Source organism: Nannospalax galili, unplaced genomic scaffold (assembly GCF_000622305.1).
Source record: "Nannospalax galili isolate Female #2095 unplaced genomic scaffold, S.galili_v1.0 scaffold3, whole genome shotgun sequence".
NCBI lineage: Eukaryota > Metazoa > Chordata > Mammalia > Rodentia > Spalacidae > Nannospalax > Nannospalax galili.
Window position 1 is genome coordinate 6,571,480 of NW_008351466.1, and position 7,041 is coordinate 6,578,520.

Consider the following 7,041-nt stretch of genomic DNA (forward strand, 5'->3'; position numbering starts at 1 on the left):
CATCCTTTCGTATTTACAATCATTTTGTTTCTTCTTGTCTAATTCCCATAGCTAGAATGCCTGATACCACACTAAACTATTAAACAGAAGTGGTAAAAGTGGGTATTCTTGTCTTATTCTTAATTTTAATTTTTTTTTTGACAGGGTCTCCTTAGTCCTAACCCGCCTAGAACTCACTATGTAGACCATGCTGGCCTCAGTCTCACAGAGATCTGCTTTTCTCTGCCTCCCAAGGGCTGGGATTAAATACATGCGACACCACGTTTGACCAGCATTTATTTGTAATCTTAGGGAGAAGGCCGTAAGGTTTTTGCCAGTGAGCATGGCGTTAGCTGTGTTCTTGTCATATATGGCTTTTAAATAGTTGAGGAGCATTTTATCTGCATGCAACTTGATGTGAGCTTTATAGTCATGAAATCATGTTCAATTTTGTTGAACGATTTTTCTGCATGCAGTCATATGATCAAATGGTTTTTGCTTTGTCCTGTTTTATGATGAATCACATTTAATGATGTGCATATGCCAAACTAACCTTACATCCCACAGATAAGTCCCACTGGACAATGTGCAATGATTTGTTTAATATTGTTGAATACAGTTACTAGTAAAATATTTTGCATCTGTGCTCGTCAGGATAGTTGAATGTAGATTTTCTCTCCTGTTTATTTCTTTTCTCCTTTCCCCTTCTTTTTCCTTCCCTTGATTCACCCTCCTCCTCCTCTTTCTGTTTCCCCTCCTCTTCTTCTTCCTCTCTCTCTCCTGTATCCTCTTTCTCAATCTAGATATATAGCCTGATCTGGCTTCCAACTCATGATCCTTTCTTCAGCTTCTCCTGTGTAGGATTGCAGGTATGTACCACCCATTGTGACCTGCTACTTTGCTTTTATTTTTGAAGTGTATTAGTCAGTTTGTGATACCAGGATGGTGGTTGGCCTTATAAAATGAATTTGAAAGACTTCCCTCCTTTTCCATTTTCTTTTATTTTTAAGTTTAAGAGAAATTTTATTGATTCAAGAATTACATGCAATCAATTTTCAATATATTCAGACCTCCTCCCCCATCTGCACCCTCACCATACCATCCCCCAACCCCACCCGTGTTGTCTGTTAGGAAATGAAAAGCCCCATCCATTTTACATAACACCTCTGAGCTGGTGCCAGAGAAATCATATCTCATTAGAGTGTCAGTGAGCTATAATTCTTTGTTAAATTTATTTTTATTTTATGTGTATGAGTCTATTGCCTGCATATATGTAAGTGCACCCAAGCAGAGGTCAGAAGAGGCCTTGAATCTCTTGGAAATGGAGCTACAGATGATTGTTAGTTACCATGTGGGTGCCAGGAATCAAACTACATTCATTTGACAGAGCAGTCAGTGCTCTTAACCACTGACCCGTTTCTCTAGCCCCCTATAATTCTTTTTTGAAATACATTTTTAAGTGAATTTTGTGGATTTCATAATTTAGCTCCCCTTCTCTATCTGCACTCCACCCATAGCCCTCTCATAGGATTTCATGCGTCTTATTATGTTAAGGTCTATGAAGTCAAATTTGTGTACCAGATGTCCTTCGGTTTGAGTTCATCCACTGGAGCCTGTTTAGCCTTTCTAGCATCATTTCCTTAAAGAAGATCAATTCTCCCTCACCCAACAGTGATCATCTGCCAATAGCTCCTCCCTCACAAAAGTTGTGGCCTCCTGCCCATTTCCCCAGTTCCACACTGGTTTTTGTCTGGTAGAATTTGCATGGGTCACAGGAGTCTGAAAGTCTCTGTTTCCTTATGGTCATGCACCTCCTCTCCTGGCTCTTATAATCATCCCACCTGGCCACAACGGTCCCTGTGGTCTGGATGGGTGAAGTTTGATATAGGAATCCTGCGAGATCTATAATTCTTACACAGATGTGTGCCGAAATAAGGGCCCATTCTCTTTCCTTTGTACGTGATTTTGGGTCAGAATATGCTGAGGTTTCTTGAAATGGGATTTTCACTATTAATTTCTATTTCTCTTACACATTGTTTAGGAATGTCAAGTAGGGATTTTTCTTTTTTCTTATTCATCAGAAATGCTTGGTTTTCTTTATTAAAGTTAATTGTTTACAGTCCTTGCATGCAAGTTACACTTTGGCTCTTTCCAGGCCTCACTCAGCGCAAAGACCCCCACTATGGACCAAGGTGTTCTCTAACAGGCTGATTCTCCACAGGGTTTTACTGTGCATAAAAGCAGAAGCTAGGTCCTGTGGCAGGCAGTAATTTGCTTACAGGCCTCCAATCTAAGATTATCTGAGTGGCAGTTGGGAAGCTTCACAGCTACACAACAGATTTACATCAGTGTCCTCTAGTTTATTTTCTGAAATCTGTAGCCTTTTCAGATTCCTAATGTCGTTGAAGACGGTAGCCAGGTCTTGACAGCCACTGGGTAACTATGGTTAGTTGGTCAACCATGGGTGCCACAGGGACACATGGGTGGGCACGTTGGCTCAGCTCTGCCCTGCCAGTGTGCCTGGGTAACCTTGCTGGTGCAGCTCTGCCAGTGTGTGTGGGCCGCTAGTCCTGCAAAGCCCCACCAGTATTATAACGCTTTCTGTATATATAAAAACTCATACTGAACACTGAATTCTGAGTTGCAAAAGAGGATTTATTTCTGCACTTCACCTCTTTCATACCTTTATCCACCAGTTGAACACACACATGTGCACACAAATACACAGAGAGAGAGAGAGAGAGAGAGAGAGAGAGAGAGAGAGAGAGAGAAAGTCCTTTCCATTTTTCTTTTAGGAAGAGTTTGAGAATGGTTGGTATTAGTTCTTTAAATATTTGGTAGAATTCATCTATGAAGCCATGTGGGTCCTGAGATTTTCTTTGATGAAGACTCTTTCTTTGTTTAATACAGGGTTTCAATGCTGGGCTTGAATTCACAGTTTTCCTATTTCAGCCTGTGAAGTATAGGGACTGCAGATTCATGTAACTCTGCTCAGTTGATGGGAGATTTTAAATTAGTGAATCAATTTCATTACTACCATTGGTCTGTTCAGATTTTCAGTGTGTCCATTAATCATTTTGGTAACTCATATATTTTAAGGCCTTTATTTCTTCTGGGTTGTCTGATTTACTGCTGTATAATGGTTTATTATGTTTCCATGGTTCTTTGTACTTCTGTGTTATCAATAGAAATTTCTCTTTCTTGAGACTTCTCTTTTAAGTTTCTAAGTCCAAGTATTTGACAATTTTGTTTAGCTTTTCAAAAACATAATTGTTATTTTGTTGGTTTATTCTATTATTTTTCTAGTCTTTTTCCTATCTGTTCTGATCCTTATTATTTCCTTCTTTGTGCAAATGATGTGCTTAGTTTGTTCTTTTTCTTCTTCCTTGCCAACTTCACACTAAGATTTTCATTCATTCATTCATTCTTTCATTTATTCATTCATTCATCCATCACTTCAGTAAACATGAGCCATTGTAATTACCAACCCAGAGACTAAAATACAGATAAAATAGAGTCTCTGTTTTCAAGTAGTTTACTTGTAGTGGACAGGAAGATGTAGTAATAGAAAATCAAAACAAAATACCAATAAATACATTGATAGAAAATAGGCCCAGTTTTAAAGGAACACAAAGATGAACCACATGATTCAACCTGGAGTTCCGAGCCGAGCATGGAAAATGTCATAGAAACTTCCTTTTTATTGTGCAAATTTATTACTAAACACCTGCCTTTTATGGTTTATGCTTGTATTCCCTACATTTTGGCATATCGGGTTTCCGTGACTGCCTCAAGGAATTTTTAAACTTCCTCATTGCCCCCTGCCTCCCTCCCCCTCTCCCTTCCCCTCCCCTCCACTTTCTCCACTCTTGTGATGGGGATCAAATTCAGATGCTTCAGCATTCCAGGCATTGCCACTGACCTGTGTCCACAGTCCTAGTTTCTTCTTTTGCTCAATTACTTGTTCTGGAGCATATGAGTTAGTTTCAACATATTTTTTCAATTTTCTATTGTTCCTCAGATTATCTATTTCTATTTTCATATCATTGTGTTTGAGAAAGAGATTTATATGATTTTGGTCTTAGTTTTGTTAAATCGTATTTCGTGTCCTTTTCTCATTAGTTTCAGCTGTTAACTTGACGCAAACTACAATCACCTGTGAAGAGAGTTTAATGTGGAATTATCTAGATCAGGTTTGCCTGTGGGCATGTCTGTGGGAGATTACTGTGTTTCTTAATTGATGTAGGAAGAACTAGCAGATTGTGGGCACAGCACCATCCCATGGGCTGGGCCCTGAACTGTGCAAGGGTAAAGGAAACCTGGCTAAAAACAGGAGGCAGCATGGGTGTATTAGTTTCTCTCTGCTCTTGGATGTGATGTGCTCCAGGTTCCTATCACCTTGGCTTCCCTCAATAATGGAATGTGACCTGGAATAAATAATTTCCTTCTCTAAGTTTCTTTTGTCAGGATATTTTATCTCAGTAACAGAAGTGAAACCAAAGCACATCTTAACATAGGGTCTGTCCTGAAGATTATTTTGTGTGGACTTGAGAGGTATGTGTGCTCTTTTGCCATTGACTAGCATGTTTTATATATGTCTGTTATGTCTACTTGGTATACAGTTAGAGTTAAAGGTTTCCTTGATTTTCTCTATGGATGGCCCACCCAGATTTGAAATAGAGGTATTAAAAGCCCCTAGTATTATTGTACTGCACTCTATGTCTGTGTTTTCAGATCTCTTAATGTTTGCTTTACATATTTAAGGACTCTGATGTTGGGTGTCTGTATATTTGCAATTTTATATCATTTTAATGAATTGATACCATTATCATTACATAATGACCTTTTTATCTCCTTTTTTATTTTCTGACCTAACTTCTTACTTGTCTGAAATAAATATAGCTATTGACGCTCCTTTTGGTTTCTACTTTCATAGTATATATTTTTTCTATCCTTTTACTTTCAGTCTATAGTTATCCTTATAAGGTGAACTAAGGCTGGAGAGATGGCTCAGTGGCTAAGAGCGCTGGCTGCTCTTGCAAAGGACCCTAGTTTGGTTCCCAGCACTCACATGGTGGCTAACAACTATCTATAACTACAGTTGCAGGGAATCCAACCCCCTCTTCTGGCCTCCGTGGGCATTGCATGCACAGGTATACTTACACATGCAGGCAAAACACTCATACACATAAAATGAAGTCTCTTGTAAACAGTGTGTATTCAGATCTTATCTTGTTGCATTCATTATATCATTGTCAATCATAATGACTTAAAGAAGGTCATTATGTAATCAAATAGGCAGAAACCTATTGATTATAGAACGTAATTTATAGTTCAAGTAATAATTGATAAGTGAGGAGTTTCTAGTGCCATTCTGGTAATTACATTCTTAGTGGCTTTCTGTAGTGCTTTGTTCCCGTTCTTTTTATTTGTGTGTGTCTAGTATATGCTTTTGGTGTGGTTACCCTGAGACTTACATAGAACATTTTACACTTATACTAGGTTAAAACTGATGAAAGTCATTTTAACTACATACAAAAATGCTATAATTTTACTCCTGTTTTTCCCAAGTTTTATGTTTTTATATGGATTTATGTACTTTTATATGTATACCTTAACATATTATTGTAGTTTTAGTTGTTTTAAATAGTCCTGTCTTTTCTTGTTCATATGAGGTATAATATTGATTTGCCCCACTGGTATTAAAGCATTGGAGTGTTTTGGACTTTACTGTTTGTTTACTTTTACTAATGAGTTTTGAAATCTCATATGTTTTTATATTATTAACTAGAATTCTCTTTAAGCTTGAAGAAGTTCTTGGAAGGCCAGTCTAATGGTGCTGTAGTTTATTTCTCCATTGCTGTGACAAAACACTTTGACCAATACCAACTCAGGGCGGAAAGGGTTCATTCGGCTTACATCTCCTAGGTCACAGTTCATCACTGAGGGAGCCCAAGGTAGGAACTCAGGGCAGGAACCTGGAGGCAGGAGCTGAAGCACAGGTCATGGAGGAACAATGCTTGCTGGCTTGCTCCCCTGGTCCCTGCTCAACCTGCTTTCTTATATAACATAGGCCCACCTGCCTAGGGGTGGCACAACCCACAGTGCATTGGGTCCTCCCACATCACTCAATAATTAAGAAGATGCCCCACAGATATGGCCATAGGCCAGTCCAATGGAGGCAATTCATCAATTGTGTCAAGTTGACAACTAATGCTATCCAGTACAATTGACACCTTGTAAACTTGACAGAAAACCACATCACTTTTAAACCACAACCTTTCCATTTCTTGTCCCTAAGATATGATGTTACCAACATCACAGCATAAGACAGTACAACCTTAAACATCCCACAGGCCTTAAAAAATCCACATAATCTCTTAATAAAAGTCTCTTAACCGTGGGCTCCTGTAAAATCCAAAACAAGTACTATCTTATTTCAAAAGGGAAGAATTGGGCACACCTAAGCAAAACCTAAGACCAGCAAAGTAGCTCAAGGCTGGACATCTGGGAATCACTCATGGTCTTTTGGGCTCCAAGGGGTTTCAGCAGCACCACTTCTCTGACTCAGTCATCCACAGCACACACAGCTCATCTCAGAGACCCAGGCCAGCTCCATTCCACAACTGCTTGCTGCCCTTGGTGGTCATCCCATGGTCCTGGTATCTCCAAAAACCCGGGATCTCCATTGGAACTGAGGTTGCACCTTCACCGATGGCGTCTTCTGGTCTCTCAGGGTCCAAAGCCTCAGATTCTCTCCACGATCCCTTCAGTCCTGGGGTCTTCACTGTAACTGAGGCTGTACTTTCACAATGGCCTTTTCTGGCCTCCCAGTGTGCCAAGCCTCAGCTGCTCTCTGTGAGCCCTTCACGCTTTCAACACCAGAACCATGCAGGAGACTCTAACACATTGCCAAGTCCTGCTACCAGCTTGAGATGGAGGCTCGACCCCCCTCTCAACCACAACTTCTGTGTGCTGACCCTGAGGAAGTACTTCCAAGGAGATTTTGCCACAGATGCTGGTCTCTTGTCACTCAAAGCTGATTTTTCAGCCCTAGCTAAC

The 7,041-nt window shown here is 39.8% G+C and overlaps 1 non-coding gene across 1 annotated transcript; it reads right to left on the reverse strand.

Annotated features, from left to right (window-relative positions):
* Positions 1–2,569: 2,569 nt before the first annotated feature.
* On the reverse strand, positions 2,570–2,694 carry LOC115066829. The gene has a single exon (XR_003846282.1). It is a non-coding gene; the product is annotated as a small nucleolar RNA SNORA40 (small nucleolar RNA).
* Positions 2,695–7,041: the final 4,347 nt, after the last annotated feature.